Source organism: Polyodon spathula, chromosome 3 (genome assembly GCF_017654505.1).
Source record: "Polyodon spathula isolate WHYD16114869_AA chromosome 3, ASM1765450v1, whole genome shotgun sequence".
Taxonomy (NCBI): Eukaryota; Metazoa; Chordata; class Actinopteri; order Acipenseriformes; family Polyodontidae; genus Polyodon; species Polyodon spathula.
The window spans coordinates 58624070-58640770 of record NC_054536.1 but is presented as its reverse complement, the minus strand read 5'-3'; the positions used below and the strand labels follow the sequence as shown (position 1 = coordinate 58640770).

General features: G+C 38.2%; 1 protein-coding gene across 1 annotated transcript in view; it reads left to right on the top strand.

Moving 5' to 3' along the window:
• The window catches only part of LOC121313246 (neurocalcin-delta), a 93903-nt gene that overhangs the window by 38938 nt on the left and 38264 nt on the right, over positions 1-16701 (top strand). The gene's annotated exons all lie outside the window — the stretch shown is intronic.

Below are 16701 nucleotides of genomic sequence, written 5' to 3'. Positions count from 1 at the left end.
AATCATGGACCCTTACCTGTTAAGAATAATTGGTGACAAAAGGTTAATTAGGTAACATGGTAGTTAACTCAAAGAACATCTTAGGCCAGTGTTCTAACACTGTGTTATACACATTTCGGACTGAATTCACGCATTTACATTTTCATTTAAAAATTAATTTTTTGAATGCAATTCACTTATGATTATCAACTTATATAAGTACACGTATCATATAATGAAATGTTAAGTGTTTATAGACAATTTATACAGTTAAAAGCACAGATAATCATGAAAAACCTGGTTTCAAGCAGGTGTACTCAAACTTTTGAATGGTACTGATATATATATATATTGTAAGGTACCAGGGAGGGGGTTAAAATCCTTCCCTGCTAAAAACCTTGTGAGAATGCACATTTGGGTGTTATGGGGTTTAATTGTGTAATTGTTTTATTGTTTAGTAATCCCCTGCACCTGGTGGTAATTGTAAATTAGAGCCAGGTGCAGTGTATTTAAGAGAGGCAGCCAGTCTGTTTGAGGCTGCTGCTGAGGAAAGAGCCCGACTGTGTGTATGTGAGAGCAGTTGTATCAAAGGAAGGTATTGTGTGGAACGCGAGTTTGAGTTTTTGTGTGACAGGTAAATGGCTTAGCCGTCCTGTGGTTTAGTGAGGAACCAGTTTATGTTTAGTCAGAGCTCCAAGAGGGAGCTAGGTGTTTGTTTTGTTTTCATTTCTGAGTTTATTAAAAAGTGTGCGTCAGCGCCGTAAAAAATCAATTTTTGTGTCCTGGGTCTATTAAGGGGCAACGAACTCCGTGAGTGCGAGGATCGTTTACTATATATATATATATATATATATATATATATATATATATATATATATATATATATATATATATATATATATATTGCAATATCGTATTATCAAATTTATGAATACTAAAGCCCAGCTGAAAAAAAAATAATCTGGTCAACAAACATTTTCTTCATTAATATCTTTAACAAGTCTATTTACTGTACATCAAATAACAATGACTTTATGTTATTAGTTAATTACAAAAAATAAATCACAGATCTGATTTAATGTAACATTAAGAATTACGTTTTTACATTAAAAGCAATATTTAGCTAACATACCATTTGCATAATGGGCTGCTGGTTTGACAAGATATAACCTCCTTTAAGTAGTTTTTCATATGAGGAGTTAAGCTTTAAATTGCTTCTCATCATATATATGATCCATCTTTTACACCTAAATATTAAAATAGAATGCCATTAATTAAATACTGATCATTTCTGAGTGACATAAAATGAAAGAAGAAAGAAAACATTAAAAACTGGCAATGACACACACCCTGATATTAAAGTGTAAAAAATATTATTGCGGGCTAGTGGTTTGTTCTCAGCTTATGTAAAGTGTTTACTTGAAGAAATTCTGCTTTATTCTTTGAAATTTAAAATGGACTCCTGTCACAAAGACGGCTGTAGTGGGTGAGTGAGTGAAAACATGCTGCTTTTGTGCAGCTGTACCGAGACTCGATTGCTAATCAGTCATTCAACTGGAGTCTCTGTACAACTGCATGTGAATTAAAAGTGCAATTCCCCGTGCTCACGTATTACTACATTTTACCTGCATGTGAAGTGCTGTGCAATCCTCGTGCCTAAATACAAATATACATTTTAAACACTTGTGCTCGTAACCCATATTACATCCCATGTACCAATGACTATACACCAACATTAACACACTACACACAACATACAACACAGAAATACACACTGGGGCGGGGCAACATTGCCAGAATTCCACATTTCAATTATGCCGATCACTCTAGGACTTGTACAATCGGAGAAATGATGTATGAAGTGATGAGTCTGAGTGAAACTTGCATATTTACATGTGCATACAGTGAAATCACTTTAAAGCCATCATTTAAGGGGGGGTGTATAGAACAATAACAGAAAGTTATGCAACTGTATATTTGTGTAAACTTTTTTGTAACATCTTTAAAGATATTATTACAGGGAAAGTCCAGTGCAAATTTTTGCACCTTTCTGTTTGAACAGGAAATTGGATGCAGCAGTGGCTAATAGTAGTATAACCAGATATGCAAGCTGGGAGCAGCCATTCATTACATAGGAAAAATAACTAATTCTTTAACACAGCAGTTTTAAAATGACATTTTAATAAGTAAACATTCATACATGTTGCTGAGCAGTGTGTGTGTGGGGGGGGCAGGGGGGTGTTGCTTGTGTAAAAAAAGATTAATCCTTTTTAAAATGGTTTACTTATTTATTAGCAGTGCAGAAAATGCAAAGCAGGAATAGCAAAGGATTAGCATCAGATGAAGTGCTGGGCACATGGATGCCTCTGAATCGGCAGTCCTGGGACTATGCAAACGTGGGGAGCTGTCTTTGCATATTGCACAGCAATGTTTGTCAAGTGAGGTCATGTTGCTTTTAAAGCAGCCATGAAAAAGGAAAATTACAAGTGGGCCGCTGGATTAAAAAGAAAGAAATGAGAGCGAGAATGAAAAACGTCAGCGCTCAATGCACATTCTTTCTGCTTGGTAAATGATATACGCCTCCAGTTCATTTTAAAGAGATTGTTTTCAGTTCTGTACTTGGTTCATTAATCTGCAAAGTAGAATCAAGAATGAACGGATTTGGTGAAAGGTTCATAATAAGAGGATAATGCAGCATTCCTTCAATGGAGGAGATGAGTCTTCCAATCTACAGCGTCATAATGTTACTGCTCAGTCCTGTCTTATAGTGGGGTCTTGATGTTCATGATGTGTGTAACTCATGTTGGTTAGCATTTATACAGCACCTTTCAATACTGAAGGATATTATTATTATTTTTATTATTATTATTATTATTATTATTATTATTATTTATTTCTTAGCAGATGCTCTTACCCATGGTGTCTTACAGTTGTATACAAAAAATACATATCAAGAATTACAATTAAGAGCAAGATACAAAATAGAATGACTTCAGCCCTAATAAGAGCAAATACAAAACACAGTTCGATTTGACATTGGGGTGTTAAACAATAGAAAAGTGTCAAGTGTGATTGACACCTGTTGCTAGGTTTCCTTTGCTTTAGTAGCAAAACCCCTGCAACTAGTTGCACAATTAACAGGTTTCACAGTTATCTCAAAAATAAATATGTTACTCTAAAAGGTATTAGTGTTGTGAGCCCCAAAAAAGTTTTGAAAAAGAACAAGCCTAATTACATTTTTTTAATTTTATTTTTCAGTTTTCAGAAAAAAAGAATAAACTAAATCATATATATATCTACAGTATATATAAATTTACAAAGCCAACAATGCACCTGATACAAGAAAGAACATAGTAAGAAAAAGAAAGAGATAGAGAGAGAGTTTTAAAATCCCTTTATTATATCCAAAAAATAACAAAAAATACATTTAGCCACAAGCAACAATTTCAAAACAATAGCAACACTATCATGGTCCATTCAGATCACTTTTAAAGTTTTTTTTTTTTTTTTACCTTTATAGGAACACAGTGAGCTCCCCCTCCTCGCTCACGTCGCACACCCAAGCTCCAATACACCAACGCTCTTTAAAACTGTACAAGTCCTGCACCATTTAATAATAATGAAAATCAATCTTAATCCTGGAGACCATCAGGATTCTAAAAACGCTTACAGCATTACTAAAACCAGTGGCTAAAATCTTGCTCTTTCGGGATTTTAAAATGGCCAATTTAAAGAAAAAAAAACCCTATATTTAATGTTAAAAACAAAGCTGTTTTGTAAAAACAACTCCCAAGGAAGCCAGTAGGTTTTCTAAAAAACTAAAAAAAATAAGGCTGCAGCCGGTGGCAGTCTGAAAGCAAGTGGAAAACTGTCTCCACTGTGGAACAGAAGGGGCACTGATCACTGACCCCCGTCTCCACACGGCTCAAGTACCGGTTTAAAGCTATAATTCCGTGCAGCACTCTCCACTGCAGGTCTCCAGAGTGCTTGGGCAGGGGTAGTTTATATAAAACTCTCAAGACAGGGGATTCATCATCAGAACACTGAGGTGAGCTCTCCACTTAGTGTCCCCCAGGTCCTTCAGCTGATTATAATGACGTTTTTAATACACATTTCATACAGCTGCTTTTTCTCTGCCGTATGGAAAGCCACCTCTGCCACTTTCTTCAAAAGCAGTATTTTGCCAGTTGATTCCTCCTCCTCTGGCACTGAGGGGGAGACCAGCACTGTGGGGAACAGGGGCTCCTGCTCTGGAACCAAGCACTCTGTTAAAAGACTAGTCAAGAATTGGGACATAGCTGGAAAAAGAGAGGCCTGTAAATCACTAAGGATCTTTTCTACAGACCGCACTGATTTGATCTGTAGTGATGTAGCCAACTCCCTACTGGATTTCCATTTAAACAGACTAAATCAATCAGCTGGGCAAGCTTAGTAAAACCTGCTTTATAAAACACTGAAGACATATAACAAACTTTTACATTTAAAAATGGGATTAAAAAACAGAGGCTCTTCAAAAACCCATTTAGTGCACAGCAACTCTTCTGATCTAGTGTTTTTTAAAATCCTCCATGCAGGTTTTTATAGCCCACTATCATTGAGTGTTCAGGGGGTATTAAAAACAGGTGCTTGTCGAGCCCCAGCCCTCCCGCTCTGTGCAGGAATGAGTGAGCCAGGCCTCTCCAGCTCATCTCTGGGGCACAGAGCAGCTTGTGGGCAGCCTGTAGCCTGAACACTGCCACCCTGCTGGGGATGTCAATCAGCCCCTGCCCCCCCACCTCACATAGTAACACAGGGTTTACCTAACAGACTCAGACAGGGAATATATATAGAGGAAGCATAATGAGACTCAATTTCAACTTATTAACAATTTCACAATGCTTAAGCAATACAGCATTCAATAAAACCACAGATTCTATAAATAGAATATGCAGGTTCCATGTATTATTGTGACAATATGATAACACACATAAAAGTATTTATTTTCTTTAACTGCTGTAGATGTTCTGAAAAGGCAGCGACACTTTTGAGTTGGCAATGGAATCAAACACAGTCAGTGATGCCCACTCCAGAAAAACTGGACCAGACACTTCTGAATCTCATTTAACAGACCCAGCGGAGGGTTCAGACACACCAGCTTATGCCAGAGCATAGATGCCACCAGATTGTTAATAACAAGGTCCCTCCCCCTAAATGAGAGTCGTGAAAGGAGCCACTTCCAGCTCTGCAACCTCCCTTTCACTTTATCCCCCAATCCCTTCCAGTTCTGTTGCATAAACGCTTCTTTCCGAAAAAACACTCCCAATATCTTAACCCCAGTGTTTTCCCTGGTCAGCGCTGGGGGCAGTGATGGGGGAGTTACTCTCTCCCAGCTACCAGACAGAAAAGCTGTACTTTTTGCCCAGTTGACCCGAACTGAGGTGGCCTTTTCATAATTCTTAATGCAGGATTCCAGCACAGTGATGTCCCTGTCATTAGTAATGAAAACATTAAGGTCATCAGCATACGCAGATGACCTGATGGGGGCGCTGTTGGGTGCAGCTAGTACAGCCAGCCCTGTTAGCTTCTCCCTCAGCTGATGCAGGAAAGGCTCTATAGAGAGGGAGTAGAGCATCGCTGAGAGGGAGCAGCCCTGCCGTATCCCCCGCTGCACAGGGAAAGGGACACGAGATCATTGTTTACTTTTACCAGGCTAAAAACATTCTTATAGAGGAGTCTAATATTAGAAATAAAAACAGGGCCAAAACCAAATGCCTTTGGTGTATGAAACAAATACTCATGGTCAGCTCTATCCAAAGCTTTTTCCTGGTCAATTGAAACTAAACCAACGTCAATATTAAAAAGTTTTGACACATTAAAAAGGTCTCTTATTAAAAACAGATTATCAAAAATGGATCGGTCTGGTAGGATTGATCCTTATGCACAAATAGGATTGATCTTTATGCACCACTGATCCTATTTGTGTCCGCAGCCTATTTGCCAGTGCCTTGGAAAAGATTTTGTAGTCTGAGCACAACAATGAGACGGGTGCCAGTTCTTAAGGTTACAGAGGTCTCCTTTCTTGGGTAGCATCGTGATTACTGCCCTGCGGCAGCTCAGAGGCAGCTCTCCATCCCGGTTGCATTCCTGAAGGACCTTATAAAAATCCTGTCCAATACAGTCCCAGAATCATTTATAAAATTCAGCTTGTAGCCCGTCGATCCCGGGCGATTTCTGATTGGAGAGCTGCATGACAGCGGAAGTGAGCTCCTGGAAGGTCAGCGGAGTGTCCAGCCTGCGCCAAACCTCCTCACTCAGACTGGGGAGCCCCCGATGCAGTCTCTCCATCTCTCCCGTGTCACAGTTCTCAGCCTTAAAGAGACCACTGTAGAAATCCACTGCCGCAGGGCTGGAGACCTCTCTCCCGCAGGGCAGCCTCAGACAGCTCATCTGCTTGCGCTCCGCTGTCTTCCTCTCTAGGCTGAAGAAGAAGGCTGTAGGAGCATCCATGTCTAAGCTCAGTGAAACAGGCTCTGAGCAGAGAGCCCTTCACCTTCTCCTCCAGCAGGCTGCCCAGGCACTGCTATCTCTCCTGCAGGCCCCGGTACACCTCCTCAATGCGCTGAACAACCAACTGCCTCTCAAACTCCACAATCTCACTCCCTAACTCACTGACCACTGCATCTACTGACCCGGTGACACTCTGGGTGTATTGCTGACAAAAAACTTTAATTTGGACCTTTCCGATATCCCACCACTGCCTCAAACTGGCATACTTATTTTTGTCTTTTCTCCAATTCTCCCCAAATAATTTAAAATAATTGGTGAATTGTTTGTCTAACAGTAGTTTTGTGTTAAAATGCCAGTATGACTTTGAATGTGTTTTGGTGGGTAAAGATATAGTAGTAGATACAAAGTGATAATCGGAGTTGGGTGACATACTGCATCTAATGAATTTATTTGTGTGATGCTTTGGTGTGTAAAACCTGGAGAAAATAAAACAGCCACCTCTGCACTGACATTTGAGCCATGACTTAAAATACAGTCACCCCCTCACTCAGACTGCCAGTGAGACTGTCTAGTGCAGTCTGAATGCGTCTCCTCATATGCTTTTTCAGTCTAAATCTTTTTTTAAAATCAAATTCAGCTGAAGTTGCTTTCCATTTGTTAGTGGAAGTATAGAAAACGTTTCTGGTCCAGGGAAAAAAAGATTTTTAGTTAAAGGGGTCATTTAAAAAAAAAAAAAGGCCATTTGTTTAAAATGGAGATTTGCAAGCAGGTAATTAATGCGTCTCCTTTCGTCAGAAATTTTGTGAGAAATTCCACTTAGATTTGGTTAAATCCTTATGTAATCTATACAATGTAATTCAATTGTAGACCTTTTTACTTCACATTAAAGAGTTGCGCACGATCCCTGATCCAGTGGACATATGAGGGTGTGGTTGCTTGTTTCCAACCAAACATAAAGAGACGTCTAGCTAGTGAAGCTTTGAACGCCAAGGCGTCTAGTTGTATCTTGGACGGGAGTATATCACTCTATATATCACAATGAGTAGGATGGGAGGAGCCAACATGGGACCGGACCACTACACAGGAATAAGAGAGGCTGGAGCTTGTTTGCATCTGTCACAGGTTGGATCCAGTCCTGGACAGATTCTGGCCAATTTAACATTAGATAGGTGAAGTAGTGGGGATTTAAAAAAACAAAAAAACAAAAACAGGATTCTCAGGTATAAAATGGTTTTTGGGGCAGCTGGGGTAAGTTTTTAAAGGTTTTAATACTCGCAAAGTTCCGGATCTGTAAATAATGAAAGAAGTAGGTTCATGGTAGATTGAATTTTTGAGAGAGTTGATCAAATTATGCAAAGTTATTATCTATGAACAAATCATTAAGAGAGTTATTGCTATTTTTTGTGCTGATGTGAAATGCAGAATCTATCATGGAGGCTGGAAATAAATGGTTTCTATTGACAGGGGCTTATCTGGAAATAGACTGCAGATCAAAATGACAAAGGACAAGCACTTACAACACAGATTACCACTTCTGTGATGAAAACACTCAGATCTTTAGCAAATAAAACATGCTGCCATGAAGATTTCTAAAATCTATTTTGTTAATAATAATGGAAGATTCAAGGTAATGACGCACGCTTGGCCTTTATCTGAATGAGGGGCTCTAGTATGCCTACAGAAATTACACTGTCAGGGACGTGCCATTGTTATATTCTCATTTTTGTTTACAGCGCAACCAGGTCAGAAAATTAAAAAAGAAAAAAAAAAGACCTTCTGAAACTTGTAAGCTTGTTACAAGGAAGTTCAGTCATCGCATGTTTCTTGGAAAATTTGCATAGCCTTCAGCGTTTTGGAATCCTCTGTTGCTTCATGGGGGAGGGAGGGGGGGATTAACCTCGGACACCAACTTTTAAAAGGATGGAATCGTTTGTTAGATGTTGGTTAAGATAGATCTTTGTGTAGCTTATGTGGGGGCTGGGTGGAACCGAAATTAGTTTGATGATCTAAACCTAGTCCTGCCCTCCCGCCCCACAAGACACATGACAATCCCTTCACACAGTCCATGATGCTCTTAGCTTGACTGAATGACAACGGTGTCAAAATTGATCTCCGAGAGGAAGCTTTCATGCTGTAAACATATCTGACTGTAGAACGTGCCTTTTGTCACTCGACTTGATGTGTATGTTATGCTTCTATGACTGTGATCTATATTGGTTGTAGTTTGTTAGACCAACCTTGAAAAACAGTACATAAATATTTGTTTTAAAGAAATATTTGCTGTATAAATTAATAGATTTATGTATGTCTACAGTGATTCCAGGCTATATATTCAACTGTGTTTGCATCAGGCCTGCCACAATCTACATCACTCAAAAATGAGAGGCATATTTTACATTTTTCCAATAAACAAATAAATATTTTTTTTGTTTTAAAACGGTGCTGATATCCTCTTTACAACCAACAGTAATGCTCACATGGTCTTTTAGTCTTGGAAATGCCAGGTCTATAGAGCTACCCTTCAGCAGATACATGTGTGACATTCTTTACTTTTGGAAGATTTGTTTTCATTGACATCTATAAAAATAATGTGCCTTCTGTACTGAAATTTGTGTAGATTCCTGTCATGTGAACGATAGACTTTGTTTGTCTCCATTTAATCCTAAATGTGTAAAACATTTACAGTAGTAAACCAGGTTAATTGAAAAGTAATGTTACTAATCCCATTGATGGAAAACCAATCAGATTATAATTCAATTAGAATTCCACGTAGGTTATTTATTTATTTATTTGTTTGTTTGTTTATTTAATTTATCAGAAATTAAACCTCAACGAATGAACCTCAATGAACTGTTACTAATACATGAATGAAACCCTCATATCTGTCAACCTTTAATAATGATGTATTTACAACTTTAATCAAAGTTTCAACAAACTCACTTCTAAAAAGATCAGAAGCAAAACATTTTGATGTTGAAGGACAAACATTAAAACTTTTGCCTTGGTATTATACCTTAATACATCCATTAGCAGCCATTCATATTAGTGACAAGTACCTAATTAAAGGGTGCTTACTGTAATTAGTTTCAGATGTGATATCTTTCACCACAATGCAATATTGATGTGGTGTTGAAAGAGTGGCTTTAGTACAGCGTTTGGTTCCTTTAAGGATTTATTCCTACTAAAGGTAATTAAGAAAAAAGCACCTGAATATCGATGTTGCCTAGCATACCCGATGTACTTGTATTAATGTTTGTTTACTGATTAAAGTATTTTTAACATTAATTATCATCTAATTTCTCCCTGATCAATAAAGCTTACCAGCATGTTCCTTTCATGTCTAACTTCCTGCATGAGGAAGTTGGCTAAGGACCAGAAGATCACAAACTTCTGCTTTTACTTGTAGCCGTTGGCCCCTTGGGCACATTGGCAAGGCAGTTTAGGAATACTGTACCTGTTCTTTGGATGAGATGGGAATGGGATGTGCCACATATGGTACTAAAAATGACCATGTCTGATGTTTATAAGTTGACTTTTTAAGGTGACTCATCACAACTAGTGAGAAAATACTGTAGTCAGAGCTTCCAAGCAGAGCCGTAACTAACGCGGGGTGAGAGGGGCAGCCAGCCTGGGCGCAAAGCTCAGTGGGGCAGAAAAATGACTGAAATGCATTGCCACTTGAGTAATAATTTTATTTTGGGGCTCTCAGTGTTGTCAGGTGTCAGAGCCCCCTAGCATAGTCTGAAGATCGCACGTGCCTCTACACTAGAAAAGGAAATGCGTCACTTCCTTAGCAACGGTCTTAACCCTTAGCGTTCCATTTATTCAGTGCTTTTCAGGCGCGTCAGGTCCAATTTATTTTCACACGCGCTGTTTACTTTACATGCGCTGTTAAAATTTTTTTTTTTTTCAGAGTAAAACATGTTTAAAAGGCCCTGCATAGCAAAAGGACATTAGCACTCATCTCCAGCCAAGCCCCACCCCTTGTTCGCTCTATTTTTCACATACCTTTTTATTGACATGCATACTGATGAATACTCTCTTGAGCACTCGTTTTATCACCAAACTCAATAATGCGATCCAAGTCATTATTTTATTACTATAACATCTTAAAAAGCTCTGCCAATGTCAGTGATATTCTTTGAGCGCTGGATACGGAAGCAGCTACCTCCTTTGTTTGTGTCCGTGTTATCTCTGTGGTGCATGGGGCTATCTGTATTGCTCAGATACACCCATTTTTATTTATTTTTTAATTTTTTCGGCTTCATTCAGTTCCTATCGGTCTCACCCGGCCATTGAAAGGTTTTCTCGGCTTTTTCCGGAGAAAAAAACGACTCGAGACCTGTGCTTTACGTCTTTTTGATGATGTCGGATAGGAAAGGGAATGGACCACAAAGGGTTAATGACCACTAACCTGGTACAGAGAGAAAACTAAATAAATAAATACCCAAGATGCCTCGAAAGAAGCCACCTGGAGCCGAATTCAGGAAACAGAAGAGATAGAGAGACGAGGAAGCACGTAAACTTTTTCAACTGTGGCCGAACTGGCTGACAAAAGTCGCTGACTCGGGTGGAAGCTTGACAATAAACGTTGATGCTGTAAGTTGCGAGTGTTAAGGCTAGGAGCGTTCCTCTGTAAATGGGTCACCCTGTCAGCATTTCAAGCTGTGTTTTCATCAGGTCATTTTTTTCTATAATATAATTTAGTTACAGATTGACTCATTACTGAAAAGTGACAATAATTAATTTTCTTTTTGCTAACTGTATAGATGGAAATATGATTTTATGTATTTCTGAATATGCTTCATGCCATTAAGTCATTGCAGTATGGGTGGGAGTGAACAAAAATGGGTGGGTGATGGGGGGGGACGCAAATATAATTGCCTGTCCCAGGCACTAAAATGCCACGCTTCCAAGATATATTTATTAGAAAAGTAAAAGCCCTCACTCTTGTCATAGCCACCCAATTCATTCCAATTTATGACTCCTAGGGCATTTACAAGAGCAGATCTGGTAAAAAAAAGAAAAACATAGAACTTCAAAATGTTATTTCGTTTCCATGTAGTTGGCATCCTAAAGATAGTAATATTTTAAGAAGATCACGTCCTCTGAATGAGGCTTGGGCGTCACAGTAAAATAAGTCATAGAATAAACTGTATTGGAGGGATCAGCTGTCTACTGTCAGCTTTTTTTTTTTTTTTTTTTTTTTTTTAAATATATTTAGTATTTTCAGGTTTATACAAAATAAATGAAATTCAGAAAGGGTTTTGAAAACGTACAGTGTTCTAGGTTCAGACACCCTTGTACTGTAAAGCTATGCCATTTGTGTGGCTGACAGATGTTTATAATAGTTCCCTATAGTAAAAGCATAGCAAATTGTAATAAAGCAAAGTTAAAGCATAGGTAAGCATTGTAAAGACCAGGAAGGTATAGTAAAGCATATTATAAAAACACCATAAACCAGGGTAAATGGACACTATAACTATGGGGGGAAAAAGCATGGTAAAACTGCAAAAATACTGTGATATACACTTTTATAAGGGAAGTAAAGAAAAAACCTAGGGCGTGTTTTAAAATGCTGTACAGTATGTCTCATGCTTGCCAGAAGCCTGTAATCTAGTATTTACTTGCCTAGAGGCACCATAAGAAAATGTAAGATCCATTTTTGGTAGATGCTGTGTGTCATCGTTGGGGAATATAAAGGCATTATCTATTCAATGTGCTGCATCACCACACTTGTTCTTGTTTTTGGAAAGGTGCATGAGAGGTTTGCTCCTCTCATAAATATGCATGAGGCTCATGCTGCTTTTTCATATTACAGTGTATTCTGGGCTTTATGGTTCTTCTGTTTCAGTTTTGTAAACCATGTGCTGCTAATAAAAGAATAGGATGCTCTCATGCGGTAGGTCCCTGCTGTTTACCAGTTAATGTCAGTAATGTATTTATGGAGCATAGGCGACAGGAAGTGGGTGTGGTACTCCTACCCACCCCATGAGAAAAACCCATCAGGCCAATTGGAGAGGAAGTCAAATACATATTTCATCCCATGTGGTCCCTGATTTCATAATGCAACTGCATCTGCCACTTTCCAATTCATCTGCTATTCCACGCAGAACACAGTATATAAACAAATACAATCTGTGACTCCTACTGGCTATTAAAAAATAAAAGAGAAATTTGTTTGAAAAACTGACGAGTGAAAAATTACTTTTGTAATCAAAGGTGATAAACATAGCTGTACAGAATAATATTTTTATAATTGATATCAGTAACCAGTTAATACATGACATATATACAAGTTTTGATTTATGTGTAATACTAAAGATAATTTAATACACATTTGATGGTTATTTTTTATCCTGCTGGTTTACATAGTCCAATATGGCAGGAAGGCCATGCTTCCTTTAATCATTATTGTGGGCCATGCAGCAAAAGGTTGGTGCAGGCGTAACTAGCCAGTTGGTGAGATTCTGTAATACTTGGTTGGTGTGTCCATTCATCTGTGTGCCCACTGGTTATATTTGAGGCATTACATGTAGATTATTTTTGTATATATTTGTTTGCATGCACAGTACATCAGATTGCAATTTAATAAAGTTGTTCTGCAAAATAGATTTGTTTTCATATGTAATAGATTGAGTTACTGCCTATTTCACAATGAATTATCCTAGTTCTGCTGGAGCATCTCTTTACCAGCTGTGTAATGTTCTTTCTGTAGTCTGTGAAACCGGGGTGAGAAATGACTTCTCGCAGTTCTGCAGAGATGTGATGCTCAGGTAATGTTCCAGCTGAGTAGCATTTTGCTTCTTTTAAAAGACACTGTGTCTTCTGCTCTGCGGTGTCTTTTCAGGCGTGCAAGTCTAGTTGAAAGCCTACTGTAGATTCTAGGGATGCAAGTCGGCTGTGATTGGTATGGGTGCTTATCAAGTCTTTCAGCTGATAAAGAAATGCAGACAGTTTTTGGTAAAACCATAATGAAAGATTAAAACCGAAAAACCTAAAGTACATTTGAGCAACCAAGGATATGGGACATACCATTATTACACATGTGTTTTTTTTTAAAAAGGTTTTTTTAACTGTGATAAATAAGCTCAATACAGGGTTATTGTATCATTCATATTAATGTATTATACAATTAGACAAGGTAGAAAGAATATAATAATTAATTGAGGCATTAAACATTTGTATGCGCTATTTTCTTGGTACTCCCAATGTAGCTGTGGTCGGTTGCAAGTGGCAAATCATGACTGAGTTGAACTGCAATTGCAATAACGTAATCAACATGTTATCTTCAAGTGATTGGAATGTGTGGGAGTATTTCAAATGGTTTCTGATGAGGAAACACTTCTAATTTAAGCAGCTTCCAGATATTTGTCTGCAGTATCCTGCTTGTTCAATTTTCACAATGGTTCAGGACCTCAACAAACAATTTATTTAAATAGTCTTGCATGTAACTGTTCAAGTCATGTTACCATATTCTAATTATTAAGGGGTGTTAATATGAACTGTCTAATACAGCAAAGTGTGCGATGAACTCCCAAAAAAGACAACAGCTTACTGCTGAGACTGCCAATGTTTTTTCATTGTAGAAAAAAAACAAATTAAAAAAAAAACAGTTTTGTTTGGGTTTTATCATTTTTTTTGGTATCGTTCTGTTTGGAATTGTATGCAAGTGTTTGGTTTCAGTTTTGGGAAAATCATAACCGTTGCATCTCTAGTAAAGTCACAAGATGTGTTGTTTGCTGCTGTTTATCGTGGATTCAAAGACATGAGCAGGATGCTTTGAGACCACTAGATAATTAAAATGTGTAATTATATCTTGTATTTCCTGGATTTTGTGTAGTATTTAAAAGGTATGAACCTTGACTTCCCCAGCATTCTTCTATTTGAGAAGCTGTATTATCTGGTATAGAAGCAAAAATGTGATTGGTGCCAATGCCTACCAAAAAAGAGCCAATATTGACAATAATTACGTATATGTGCAAGCCTAATTGAAACCACCTAATTGAAACCATCTCTTTGTGCACATCCCAATATGAAGAGGCAATACCCCTCCCAGAATACCAGAGTAAACAGTACAGTACAGTCTGAAAATATGTGCATTCTAACCAAACTTGCTTTAAACAGGCCACATTGTCATGGTGATGAGAACTTTACTGACTTTACTGCCTAATGATGGGATGCCGTCAGCTAGGGCCTGCTCTGTGTTCATATATAGAAAACCGTGTTTTTCGCAAATGCGAAATAAAATGAAATGTAACCTATAAAACAAAATAAAATGACATGCAAAAATAGCATTTCAACAGGAGGCAGAAAACGAGACAGACTTTTATTCAGCAGGCCTTTCTGTCACACATAGAGCCCACAGCTGTGCCAGCTACTGAGTTTACAAGACCAACAGCAACACAAAATGGCGTCGCAGCGCCTTCTTTTCATCTTATCCCTGCCCCCTTATTGGCCGCACATCCCATTGGCCCTCAGCCTCCCTCTAGGCCCAATGGGCACAGACAAACAACAGCCAATAAGGACAGACAGACAACAGCCAATCACGGGAGACACAGAACATGCCCCCACACAGGCTAGGAAGACACAGACAGAGGTAAACAAACCAGTGGTGAGAAATATAGAGCGGAAGGGGAACACAATTACAGTGGGAATTACACATACAACTACACGGATCACTACAATAGAATTACATTTTTAAATTGGGAGGTTTATACAAAAAATACTTTAATAGAGTCCAAGCTATTATCGCCTGTTTTTTTATTGTTAGATTTGTGGCAATATCTCTTTAACTGTAAAGTTTACAGGTATATGTTATATATGAAATGAATGTGCACACACTAGGCTTTCATTTAAAAAAAAGGTGAAATAGTCTGAAACTCACCCTGTTCAATACAGATTTTTAAAAAAGTACAGAAAAAGAGAGACGCTTTTTATAAAAACGAAATATTTATTATAAAATAAAATATTTATTTTTTGGAAAAAAATATTATAGCAAGGCCAGCTCAAATCTGACACAATGAAACTTCAACATGTAGGGAACATGGACATTTTTTTTAACAAATTGGTCATATATACAAAGGGACCAAGTGCAACCAAATTTTGGGAATTAATTGTGATGGAATAGAAGAGAAGCTTGAAATACAATTTATATAGTTTTTTATTAATGGGTAGATTGCTGTATATGCAATTATTATGACAGCCTGTGACAGAAACAGTATGGTTCTTGGTGGTAAATCTCCCTCCCTACCTGTGAGGGCACTAAGTAACGGGAATAGATTACCCTGGACTGGTTGGCTTGACAATTAATTCCCAGGGTTAAAAGGAAGTCGGTCATCTAGAAAGGGGGTGGAGCTTCAGTGCACTAACTCATCGACCTGGAAGGGAAACGATGTGGCAGCTGCGGATTGGAGGAGCGGCTGCAGTCGTTTACCAAGGGATCATGTGTGATGGTACAAAAAGGGGACGAAACGACGTCAACTGTTTCTTTGTTTCGGTTAAGGAACAACCCAGAAGGACCTGTGTTTGTGAACTCGTTGTGAAATCATATCGTGAGTGTTTGATGATTTGGTCTCGAACTGTTTCTTGTTATTATTAGTAGACAGCTAACATTTTCCGGAGCTGTCACCAAGGGCCAGCATGAATCCGGAACAGCACTGCACCTGTATCACGACTTATTGTACATGCACCACGAGCACTACAGCACGCACCTGGGACTGGTGACCGTGTTTGTACTTTGTGTGTGTAAATTGACTGTGTTTATTATTTGGGACTGCAAACCCTTTATTTAAAACAGTGCAATACACATTGCTGTGTATTGCGTGGGATTTTATTATTTACAGTCACCAGACCTGGATTATAATTAAACCTCTTTACACTTTGGATTCTTGTTGTCTGCCTCTTCATTTCATCACTCCTGCACCTGTACACTGCAAGCCACTTTGCCACACAGCCCCACAATAGTGTGGCAGTGTGTGTGTATATATATATATATATATATATATATATATATATATATATATATATATATATATATATATATATATATATATATACTGGACCTGGCAGCCATCAATTCCTTCATTTTGTACAAGGTAAGAGAGATTTCATCTTGAAGCTAGCCACAGCGCTTCAGAAGAAACATTTCGATCACAAAACTGGAACTGAAGCTGGAACCCTGGGATCCTTCAAGAAGCTGCTTGATGAGATTCTGGGATCAATGAGCTACTAACA